Source organism: Arvicola amphibius, chromosome 5 (assembly GCF_903992535.2).
Source record: "Arvicola amphibius chromosome 5, mArvAmp1.2, whole genome shotgun sequence".
NCBI lineage: Eukaryota > Metazoa > Chordata > Mammalia > Rodentia > Cricetidae > Arvicola > Arvicola amphibius.
In genome coordinates, this window is record NC_052051.1 from 142,735,763 (window position 1) to 142,748,826 (window position 13,064).

Here is a 13,064-nt window from a genome sequence, read left to right on the forward strand (position 1 = left end):
CTCATGTAGGATAGCATGGAGCCTAGGGGCTACAGTGCAGCAAGGTATCCAAGAACCCACAAGCACGGAAGCCAGTACCATTCAACCTGGAGATGCTGAGATCTGTTTTAGCCTCTGGGTTCTATGACTCTCTTGGAGGGCAGCTGAATTTCCTTGCTGCTTCCACTATTCTGGACAAGAGTACTTTCCGGAGTCAGGATCAGGGTGGCACTCTTCCTGGGCAGCGCAGTTTAGGGGAGGCATGCTGACACTTCGTTTCCACACCTCTGGAAATGAAACATATCACTGCTCTTCGCGTTTCTCGGGAGGCTAAGAAAAAATGATGAGCAGGCCCCTTAATGTAGCTCCAGCTAAATACACTTAGGGATGTAAGAGAACGAGAAAAGAAAGAAGGCAGAGTTATTGAGGCAACAATTCAGATTTAATTGCATTTGATATAGACCACCCTTTAAAAATAGTTTGGTTGTTTAAAGGCTGCAGTAATTTATGGAACACTCTGCTTGCTTCCAGGGAAGTTGACAAGTCTGGACTGAATCAAGAGAATCAGCATAAATCTCAGCCGATGCCTAATTTTAGAGATGTCTGGTCCTCGAATGAGTCTTGCCACAGCCAGATGGGGTGGGAGACAACATTTGAGGGTGGGAACGAGTGAGGTGCCAAACTGAAGCTCAAAAGGTTAAACTCATTTTTGTGGTTGATATTTCCTAAGCAAAAAATGAATCGGGTTGTGGGAAACATCACATTCTGTGATCTGGAGCTCCTGGAGGAGGCAGCTGCTGTCCCAAGGATTCAGGTATTCTAGAGTTGATGCTGTGTGTTGCCGAGCTCCTCCAGTAACCTACATCAAGGAGGATAACAGCATGGCCATGGGCAGGTCTCTTGTCTCCTTCAGGACAGTGCTGCCTTGTGTGGTCAATGCTGACAGATCCCTTTCCTCCGTGTGACAGACCTCATAGCTTCCTTAGGTGTTGAGCCCTGAGAAACTTCTAGATGAAGCTTCCAATTGATAGCTTCCTATCCTGTTCATCTCTGCACTACCTACTGGGTCCAGCACATTTGTGTGATGACAGAGTTGACTTTAAATGAAGGGACACACTTCTGATTGTATGGTGGGTCACGGCTCGGAGCGTCTATCATTTGAATCCAGTGCCCAATGGACACTGTGAAGAAGGGCATGTTGAAACTCTCACGGCCCTCATTCCCTCCAGACGACTGCTTCTTCTGGCCCTTTTCACTCTGGTGATGGCGGTAAATATAGGATTTTGTCCAAAGCAAGGACAGGAGTAGAGACTTTCTAAAGTGGATGAGTAACTGCTTATTCATTTATGGGGCTTGGTGCCAGGAAGCAGCGTCTAGGATCATAACACATTTGAAGTTTAAGACCGTGATGGATTTGGGAAATGTTTCTTCAAGCTTTGTTCTCTAACCATCTGCATGAGAATCTTTGGCTAACAGCACATTCCCAGGCTCTGGTTCTAGCCACAGAATCATAAACCCTTGGTTGTCTAAAAAATCTCTCTGTGTGTATGGGTGCGCGTGTGCGTGTGTGGTGTGGTGTGTCTGTGTCTCTCTGTGTGTGGTGTATGTTTGTGTGTACATATGGAGGCCAGAGATAAACTTTGGGTATCTTCCTCTATGAGTCACTTTGGTTTATGAGGATGGGTCTTTTGCTAAATTTAGAGCTCACTATTTGCATAGACGGGCTACTCAGCAAGCCCCAGGAATCATTTGTCTCTTCTCTCCCCTAGTGCCGGAATGAGATGTCTGTGCTGTCTGCTGCTCCACTCTTTCACGTGGGTACTGGGGATTGGTTTCGAACTCAGATCTTTCTGCCTGCACATCAAGCGTCCTACTCACTGAGCTCTCTCTCTCCAGGCTAGTCTCTCTCTCTCTCTCTCTCTCTCTCTCTCTCTCTCTCTCTCTCTCTCTCTCTCTCTCTCTCTCTCTCTCCCCATCCCTCCCTCCCTTCCTCCCTCCCTTCCTCCCCCCCCCTCTTGCAAATTGCCCAGGTTTCTCTGATACCTACTTAAGTGGATTACTAATATAAGGATCTATCAACTCATTCTTGTTTCCTTGGGGACAGAGAAAACTGTCTAAGTTACGTTGTCAAGTGTGGATTTTTTTTTTTTAACCATGCTAAGGACCAACTAGACTTTGAAGCTTGAAAGATGTGTGCCAGAGACTCAAGGCAGTTAGTTATGTGGCCGTGAAACTGATTTAGGTCGCTTCAGTCTTTCTCTCCACAGCTGTGGAACAGGGATATCAATGTCTTCATTATGAAGATTATGAAGATCTGTAGAGACAGTCTGGTGCATAGAAGTTGCTCAATAGGTGATGGTAGAATTTTAGTTCCCAGCGTCCCCCTGAATGAGCCGATCCCAAGAGTACTGAGCATTGACCTACAGGAAGAGTCTTTGCAACACCAGCATAGGTGGACACAATACCTGTAGATCAGGGAGGAGCTAGCTTCCTGGAGAGTATTTCTCGGACTCCTGGAAAGCATTTCTCTAAGAATGCTTTGCTATCTCATCTTCATAAGGATTACTGTAAAATCCCTAAAAATGTCAAGAAATGAAAAATACCATCCGTTTCTTATTTGTTTTTACTTTTAGTTGATTTAATTTGAAAGGCTTTTGCTTTTCGTTGTTGTTGTTGTTGTTATTTTTTTTTTTTTGAGACAGGGTCTCGTGTATCCCTGGCTAGCCTCAAATTCACAACATAGTCAGGGATGGACCTCAAACTTCTGATCTCCCTGCCCCTACCTACCCTGTGCTTGTAGCCCAGTCATACACCACCATGCTTAGCTTTTAACATTTGTGTTCTTAGGAATTTTAGAGTTTTCTTTTTGTGAGTTAATTTTATTATTATTATTATTAAAAATTTCCACCTCTTCCCACCTCCCATTTCCCTCCCCCTCCCTCCATTCCCATCCCCCTCCCTCTCCAGTCTAATTAACCTTCAAAATAAAGTTAATCAAGTAAAGATTTTTCATTCTTTTTCTGCTACCCCATTCTCTTGTGTAAGAGGTAGTGTTTTCTCTATCGTCATTTCATTTGAAAAATAAAAGCAAATGAAAGTACAGCTCGCTCACTCGCTCTCTCCCTCTCCCCCCTCTTTGTCTCTATATATTTACATTTCTGTCTCAGAATTCCTGCCTCCACAGTCCTTTGCTGGAGTGAGGGCTGGCCTGTGATTGGCTTACACTTGGCAGCGATATTGCTGGCCTCTTCTCACCACATGCCTGTAGCAACTTATTGGTGACAATTAAAAATAAATGTTTCCAAGATCTTGGTGGTAAAAGCACCTGCAGCTGAAGTAAAGATAGAGTCCAGACTTCTAGAACCAATAAATGCCTGGTGAGATCCTCAGCCAGCCTGCAATTTCAGTGCTCAGAAGACAGAGACAGCATCCTGGAGGAGGCTGGCTGGCCAGACAAGCTGTTTTCATAACATGAGTTTGACTGAGAGACTTTGCCTCAGTGTAGACAAAGTAGACATTGTAAGCAAAGTAGGGAGATACCGAAGAAAACTCCTGAGGTCAACCTTGGGCTTCCACATAGACTCACATACTTGTTAATGTGCGCATACATACAGGCAAGCAAAACATCTGTAAACGAGTGGCCTGGAAGGAGGGAGGGAGGAAGGGAGGGAGGAAGGGAGGGAGGAAGGGAGGGAGGGAGGGAGATACATTTACCACAGTGTCCTTAGATTCTAGTCACCAACTGTGGGGGTCGAGGCCTTATTCCAAGATTCCAAGTTCCCAAGTGGAGCTCAAATTCAGGAAGTTAGAGTTCCTAGTTGTTGCTTTCCAATAGCAACTGAAGCCATTTGTTTCTTCTGAAGGCCAGCAGGCTGAAGAACTGCCACAGGATGTGCAGTGGGACAGGGGTTCCCTTGGTGCTGAAGGAATCCTGAGGAGGATTCTGAGCCCAGCCTGAGAAGCCCCCAGCTGGGAGGGAGGAAATGCTGCCTCTGCTCCAACAGGAGGATGGACCCATTCTTCCAGGGTTTCCCAGAAGCTTTGCAACCTGCTCTGCCTGACAGATGAGAGAGCCAAGCTCACATTTGTTATCGTGACACCGGTTTCATAAAGACTACTTTGGTATATTTATTTAAAGCCCAATATTAAAAGCCATTTATTTTCCCTTCTTGCCCATTAACCGTCCTTCCTCTTCTCCTCATAGCAAGATGCACTATTAAAGGAAAGAGCTCGCGTTCAGAAACTTCTTCATTTCCATATGACTATTGAAGTTGGAAAAGCACAAAAATAGAAAGTGTAGCCCATTCTGATGTGGTCTCTTCAGGGGAAAGAGCTAGTGGGGGTCTTCTTAAGGGGGCAGGGTTGATTAAAAAATAGCATTTAATGAAGTGTGTGATCTTTCCTGTTTTTTAAAAGGAAATAATTTGTACAAATGGGGCATACAACTCATTTGAAATGAAAGCTGAATATACCATTTTCCCATTGGTCTCTGCATTAATTCATTCCTTTTTGTTTTTTTGTTTCCTGTCTAATTAAGTCTACTTCCTTCTTACAGGATTACGTGTATTATTAACATCTGTTTTTAGAATGATCTCTTGTCTATGGACCAATGATAGCACCCCCCAGTCAAAGGCTAAGTCTGAAGTATAACTGACTCTGGACAGTGGCAAAGGTGGTGATTTCTTTGCCCCCTTATAACACTGCACTGAATAGATTATTTGTTCTTCGTTGATTTTTATCTGCTCATTGTTCCTCATCTCAGAAGTACAGATCTGCTTTTGACTGTTTCTTGCTTGTTTTTAATCATACATACAGCACCTAGCCTTTCCTCTACCTCCTCGCTCACTCTCCCACCCCCTTCATTAGACAGCTCTCTCTGTTCCCATTTCCTCTTTTACCTCATTGTGAGCAGCTGGGCTGTGTGCTCACAGCAAATTAGCTGTAAAATAAAGCACACACTCTCTTTCTTTCTTTCTTTCTTTCTTTCTTTCTTTCTTTCTTTCTTTCTTTCTTTCTTTCTTTCTTTTTCCTCAGGGTATTGTGGGAGAGAAAAGATGGTTAGAGAAATTATTCTACGCCAAGCAAGTATGGACAAGGATCAAATAACCAGAAGATGTAAATGTGCTAAAGGATTTACTTCAAACTGTGAACCATGGAAGAGTGTCTCTCCCTTGAGGTCCTGACTGCACTACTTTGGATGCTCCCGCTCAAGTTTCCTATCAGGAGCATTTCCCCCTTAGTTCCTGGTTTACACAGACTCCTGCCACCCAGTAAAGTCCCAGTTGGAACATGAATTCTTTAAAATATTATAATCTAACTGCAGCCCTAGTGTTTTTGGCTCTGCTTTTCTGTACATGTTTAAAAATGTAACAACAATTGTCATAGTTATTCATCAATTTAAAAGGCATAAAGGCATAGAGATTGGGCACGGTCTCAAGAGGAAAAGCAGTCCTTTAAAAAATTGTATGTGTACAATGTGTATGCTCACGTACTTTTGTGTATGTGATTGCAGACATACATGGGGAGTTCAGAGGACACACTTGGGTATCAGTCCTCTCACCTTGTTTGAGTCAGGGTCTCTTTGTTTTTCCATTGCTTTCAACAAACTAGCAGGTGGGAGGCTTCTGGGGATTCCATTGTCTTCCCCCTTCCATCTCCCCATAGTTGTTCTAAAATTACAGACTTGCACTAAGTTGTTGGCAGAGGCTTCTATCCCACCAGGTCCCGCAATAATCACACAGAAACTATATCATTTGCAATACTGTTTGGCCAATAGCTTAAGCATACTTCTGGCTTACTCTTATATTTTAAATTAACCCATTTCTCGTCATCTGTGTATCGCCACATAGCTGTGGCTTACCGGCAAGGTTCCAGCGCGTCTGTCCCCAGCAGCATCTATATGGCTTCTCGCTGACTCTGCCTCCTTCCTCCCAACATTTAGTTCAGTCTTCCTGCCTATCTCTATTCTGCCCTGTTTATGGGCCCCAAAACAGCTTCTTTATTAACCAATAAAACAACACATACACAAAAGGACTTCCCACACCACTAAGCGTCTGGCTTTTATGTGCTGTCTAGGGTTTGAACTCAGATCCTGATACCTGCGCAGCAAGCGATTTTTAGCCACAGAGTCGTGTCTCCCATCCAGGAATTTGTGAAAAGTTGAGGAAAGGGAAACAAGTTGGATGAGAGCAAGTGGCATCATTAAATAAATCCTTAGTGCCCCCCAACAGGCTTCTTGGCTGTCTGTGTCCATGGTGGGTGGTGTTGCTTTTCAACAACAGTCTGTGGGGGTTCGGAGATGTGACCTCAGTTACCTCAATGAGAACAGCCGAGCCACGTGCTCAGTGACCTGAACAAGCTGAATGACTGTAGGCAATAGGACTCTTCAGAAGATCAAATCAAATCCACTGTGTTTGGTTTTCACTGACAAAGTAATGACAACAATTATTACAAAATCTGAGTGTAACACGAGATTCTATTTTTATTCTGTGACACGCACACTCCAGGTTAGTGAACAGAAAGGAGTCTTCAGTGCAGGGCCCAGGGAGTCATGGCAACACTATTGCACACTCTTTGCCTGCTCAGAAGTTATCAAACTATTTAAGCAGTGCAATATTCCCCTTCCCAAAGCATTATTGCTTCTTAAGTATGTCTGACAGGAAAGAGGAAGTGTCTCAAGCTTATTTTGTACCTTTCAAATGTATGCAATAAGACTTTAAAACTAATTTACTTAAAAGGGACTTAAAGAGAATTCTAGTACTTCTTAGGGGAACACACACGCACGCACACACACACACACACACACACACACACACACACACACGGATCTGGAGAGATGGCTCAACAGCCAAGAATACTTGCTGCTCCTGTAGGGGACTTGAGTTCTGTCCCCCATACTCCACATGGCAGCTCACAACCCAGTTCTGCATGCACGTCATACACATATACACAGGCAAAGCATTCATGCACGTAAAATAAATAAATCTTTTTTTAAAAAAACTAAGAGTGTGAGCTAGGAATGACTGTAATCATATTATCTAACAGCCTGGTTCTACAATTTCCCTCTTTATAAATTTTAGTTCTGGTTATTGAGTATAATGAAAAATTCTGATTGAGTTATTTAAATAGAGGAAAGTAAGTAGTAAGATACTTCCTTTTCTTTTTTAAGTTCATTGTAATTTATATTCTGAATATGTGTTTAAGGATATGGCTAGCAAAGAGAGTTCTCCTAAGAAGTTAGAGGGCCTAGGGTAGACGGTTGAGATTTGCTCATCACAATACAAATTAATTGTGACCCCCTTTGGTGAACTTGGAGGATGAGGGATGTGGCATGGAGGGCATTATGTTAAGGGATCTTCATGGGGGTTGAAGGCTCTGACAGCACCTGGTAAGAAAAGCCACCGAGATCAGTGAAACAGGATGTGTAGGTTCTCGGGGGTCTAGAGCTGTGGGGTACCCTGTAATGGGTAATCAGTAGCCACATGTGGCTTTTCAGGTATCAATTTCTCCCAATTCAATCTCCTTAAAATTAAAAATGAATGCCTGCGGTTCATCCTGGTTAATTTCAAGAACTCCAGCAGCAACATGTGGCCACTGTGCACATTGAAGCACTTTCTATGACCACAGGAAATGCTATTTGATACCTTCTACTGAATCGCTTATGGGTCTAGCTGGCATTTTGAGATAGCTTTTTAAAAGAACATAGGGTCATTTCTTTGGTCAATACAACTTCTACGAATAAAATCAGGTAAACAAGAACTGAGGAAGGAAACACCTTGCAATAGCATTTGGTCCTGAACGAAGTTGTTATTCTCAATATTAGCATGGTGAAAGAGTAAAGTGGGGTTTACTTAAAGTCTAGGGGTTCCATTATAGAATGCTAATGGGAAAGCAAAGTGATTAAGAAAGTATTCTGAAACCAGGCCATGGTATTTAGATCAACTAGGACTTTGGAACTGTGTCATTATGGGGACCTGACTTCTCAATGGCTTGATTTCCTTTCAGATGGTAACAATGTAACTTGATCCTCAAGGTACTGTGAAAATTAGGTGAGATAACTGCATGCAAGACCCTTATCACAGTTCCTGACTCTTGTCAGCATCTAGTACATGTCAGCTATTATTATGACATGGAGCATGAGAACAAATTACTGTTAATTCTGCTCATATGAGATTAGGAGGCTTCACGTGCTCACAAAACCTTCTGCGTTGAATTTCTTCGATTCATCTCTCTAAAAGCTAGATGGGTATTTTAAAGGGAATTTTCAAAGCTCTTGCTTTGTTGCGAATGGCTTTCCGTTATTGACACCTATGAATCATGGCTTGGCTGAACGTTAAATTCATGGGCCCCAAATCATTCTCTCTAAATCTGAATGAAGTGTTTATTGACCATCAGTATTTCAAAACAACCTGGTACTGTTTTGGTTTCCCAATTTGAATTCCCAGCGAATTAGATTCAGAGGCAAGCGTTCAAAAGCAAATAACGCGTTTGAAGTAATGGTGGCAGGGAAATGATAATAGAAGATGATAACAAAGAGAGGGTCCAAGATAGAGAAGATGCTGTAAGCTCAACCCAGCTGCACACACCTGCAGCTCAACGATGCCAGATCAGCTGGAGTGACAGTGGTAGGCCGCAAAAGCACAATTCTTAGGGTCATCCTAAGAGAGGTGAAAGAACCCTGGTGTTTATTCCCTAACTCCTGCTTCTCATTGGTAGGTCTTGGAGGCTACTGATTCCCTGTCAGAGTGTGCAAAAGTGTTACCTGCAGGGATCTATACTCTCTGCTACTGTGAATAGTCTGTCCTTTTATGAAGGTGCTTCATTAACTGTTTGTAATTTTACACTTCTTTTTCTTTATCCTTTCTTGGTCTGGTTATTTCTTCTAGGTCTCCTAGTTTTTCTCTGCCTCTAATTCTCCATTTCTCTCATCTTTTTTTTTCTTTTTGAAGTAGTATTGCTCTTGGATCATCTCCCTTGTTTGTTCACCTGTATCAGCTTTTTGGTAGGTAAACTTGCTCCTGAAACTTTTTTATCAAGTAAGTTCTTGATTATTTCTTAGGCTCCAGCAGTTTTCTCTTACTTGGGACTGCCTATAAGTTCTCAGTATATGTGTTTTGTCTATGTATCGTATTTCTTCAATTTGGGTTCTGTTCCTTTCTTTCCTTTACATTATGAAAGAATTTTTAGGCTTTCTTCCCATATTTTATTTCTTACAGTAGCAGATCCTCTTGTTTGTTATAGTCTCTGAATTCAATTTTATTTTTCTATTTTAGCTCACCTTTTGGTGTGTAGGAGGTCCTGTCTATGTGTTGCTTTCATTGGTTGAATAAAGAAACTGCCTTTGTCTAGTTGATAGGGCAGAACTTAGGTAGGTGGAGAAAACAGAATTGAATGCTGGGAGAAAGAAAGCAGAGAGAGAGAGAGAGAGAGAGAGAGAGAGAGAGAGAGAGAGAGAGAGAGAGAGGCCATGGAGCTCTTGCCTGAGATGGACACTGGTTAGAATCTTGCCGGTAAGCCACAGTCAGGTGGCAATACACAGATTAATGGAAATGGATTAAATTAAGATATAAGAATTAGCCAATATGAAGTTATAGCTAATGGGAAGCCAGAACAAAGCAGACCCTCCCTCCTACAACAACCTTTCTTCCTTAGGGCATCCAGTTCTATTTTTAGGTCAACGTATTTTTGTTCCTGTTTCATAAAGACCTTTACGTCTCCAATTTTGTTGCTGATAGTGAAGATTTTTCCAAAGTTTTCTTCTAGATTTTATGATAACTCATTTTGCTTTCTCCTAAGCTTTTGGGATAGTAACTTTTTCTTTCAAGATTTAGGTTTTTGCTGCTGTTGATAAGTATACTTTTTCTTTTTGTTGGACCTAAAATAGTACCAAGTTAATTTATACTCATCATTTCCCAAGTGAAAACTTACATGTATTCCCTTGATTCAATTTTCTTTCTACCATTGACTGAATCCTAATAAAGTGTGAAGTTCATCTGCCAAAGCTCCATTACTGTGTTAACTTTTATCTACAAAGCCTTACTTAGCCTGAGAGAAATCTTCTATTATTTTCAAAGCTTAATTATCTTGTACCAAGAAGTCATAATGTAGAGAAAAATCTGGATTTTTAAACATGTAATGAAACAAAAAACGTTTGTAATACCTGACTTGTCCTTTGGTAAGAGTATGCCTTCTAGGATTTATCTGTCTGTCTGACCTTCCATCTGTCTGTCTATCTATCTATCTATCTATCTATCTATCTATCTATCTATCTATCTATCATCTATCCATCCATCTATCTAATCTATCTATCCATCTATTATCTATCTATTCGTCTATCTATCTATTCATCTATCTATCTATACATCCATCATCTATCATCTGTCATCTAGCTAATGTATGTATCTGTCTATATTTACTTTTGCTTCTGTGTGGAGGTAGGAAGATGAACAGAAATGGTTCTGTCTAGGCCACGTAGTATTTACAAATACAGGTCCTCTACTTCTGTCTCTTCAATTTTATAATACAAGTTACAATGAATTTCTTATCACATTGGGTTATAATGAGTATAAAACATGTTAACATACATTAACGCTAACTATAACATAATTACTCATTAAGTGTTAGCTCTTCTTAGTATCTCACAAAGTATCAACTGTGTAATTACATAAATGACCACCATGTTTATAGTATAAGCAGGTAGAAATGAGAGGGGGTAGGGGTGGTAATAAGAATTTTATTATCTGCTTCTGGGTAAATGAGGCAGTTCTTAGTCATGCCACAAAGTGTGAGAAAACACTAATACTATTCTATATTCTGACTCCCAAAGAAACCACAAAGCAAAACTTCAAATACTAGTACAGAGATTTATTCTCTTTTTTATACATATATATATATATTTAGACACAGTCTCTTACAGCCCAAACGAGATCCAAAATTCACTATGTATCAAGCCAGCTTGATCTTGAGTTCCCAATCCTCCTACTTCTTTCTCAAGATTGCTGGAGTTATAGGCTTGTACCAGCACACCTGGCTTTGTGATGCAGATAGTGAGCCCATGGTCTCATGCCTGTTATGCAAGCGCTCTACCAACCAAGCAACATCCTAGTCCTTGAAGTTTATTAAAACAACAACAACAACAAAAAAAAAAAAACCCAAAAACCAAAAAACAAAACTCTAATTCTACTAAATGTGTAATTAGTGCAAGAGTGTAATTATTAGTATTACAATTTTGGTCACAGGGTACCTGTTGAACTTAGGTTTGGATTTTGTGTGTGGGGGGGTCCCTTTTACTTGGTGTCTTCATGTTTATTTTTATGGAATCTTAAAGGACACTAAACAGACAATGAACTAGATGCCATCTTAGCCTGGACTAATGTGGAGAGCTTTTTACCTGGAGGTCTGGCAAATTACTCACTTCCTGCCTAGTTTTTTTTTTTTGTTTTTTTTTTTTTGTTTTTTTTTTTTTTTTTTTTTGGTTTTTCGAGACAGGGTTTCTCTGCAGCTTTTTTAGAGCCTGTCCTGGAGCTAGCTCTTGTAGACCAGGCTGGCCTCGAACTCACAGAGATCCGCCTGCCTCTGCCTCCCGAGTGCTGGGATTAAAGGCGTGCGCCACCACTGCCCGGCTTTTCCTGCCTAGTTTTATGTAACAGAAAGCAGGGGAGAGATTGTGGAATGGTCCAGCAGCAGTCGAGCTCCATGCGCAGCTGCAGAAAGAGCCCACCTGCCGCATCTCTAGGAGTATGTGAAGTAACAGGGTGCAGAATTAGCACAGCTCAGGGTTGGCATTAGGCATGGCACATGAGACCCTTAGGAGAATGAGGGTGACTGTCCACACGTTGACTTGTCCAGTGCTTAGGAGGGGGTTGGTATATATGAAGTTCTATTCTTGAATCCAACACCCCTGGTTCTGTGTCCATTCACCAAGGGAGTACACGAGCCTTACCTTAGGCAGAATAGTTCTAGGGCTTCTGACCTTTCAATAGTTATCAACTTGAAAAATCACTGAGTGTAGTGTCGTTTCGTTTGTGTTTTGATAAATAAAGCTCGCCTGAAGATCAGAAAAGTAAAACAGCCACACTGGCAGCCTTACAGGCCACACAACAATGACACACACCTTTAATGCCAGTAGCCACACTAGTTTGCCGTAGAAACCAGGTGGTAGTGTTGCATGTCCTTAATCCCAGAACTAAAGAGGATTATAAAACAGGAGGAGACAGCTCTCAGTCTCAATCTCATTCTGAGGCTTCCTGGAGGCAGGATCGCCATTTTTGGACTAAAGTTGAGGTATGAACCCAGTGGCTGACTGCTTTGCTTTGCTGGTCTTCAGGTTGAACCCCGACATCTGTCTCGGAGTTTTTATTAATCACGTTTCAACTGAGGGTTTGCCCATGAACTCCACTGCAACCCTCTGCTCACTTCTAATTGAAAAAGAGGCCATAACAGATGCTTTGTTCCAGCCAAACAAGACCTGAGAATGCTCTTCCACTATTACAAGGCTCTTTCCTCCAGGCCCCTTTGCTGCTGTCTTCACGAGTCACTCTTTAACCTTTCAGAGGTCACCGCTATCAGGTCTGTGGACAACTGATATCCCCTCCTACAAGAAGGGCCAGGAGAGCCTTTGGACTCTCATCTGAGTATCTGACCACTCCTTCCACCCATTTGTAGGCAGTTCTGCCCTAACTGCTAGTGGCTTAGACACCTCGGGGAGGGTTACACTATGGAGGCTGGGGAAGACTCGTTGAACGGTCTTCTATTTTTGTGGCTACGGAGAAGCCATTATGCATGCTGGGTGAAAACTTCCTAGTGTCTCTGCTTTGGCAGTAGTGCAGCTACTGCCAGTAGTTACTCGCCATGCTATATAGGTAAACACAGTTAATTCAATGGGATGAAGTGTGGTGGTGGAATCCTACTTTGTTTTGTTGCTTAGTCTTAGGACGAGGGTGTAGACCTGATCACATCCCCCTCACGGAGGAATTTTAGGAACAATCTTAATGCTACCACAGAGGGATCTTAAAATTCCTCTGTTTCTCCCAAGCAAATTGCTGTGAACTAGTGTACAACAAAAAGTAAATACCTTGAGTCTCCAT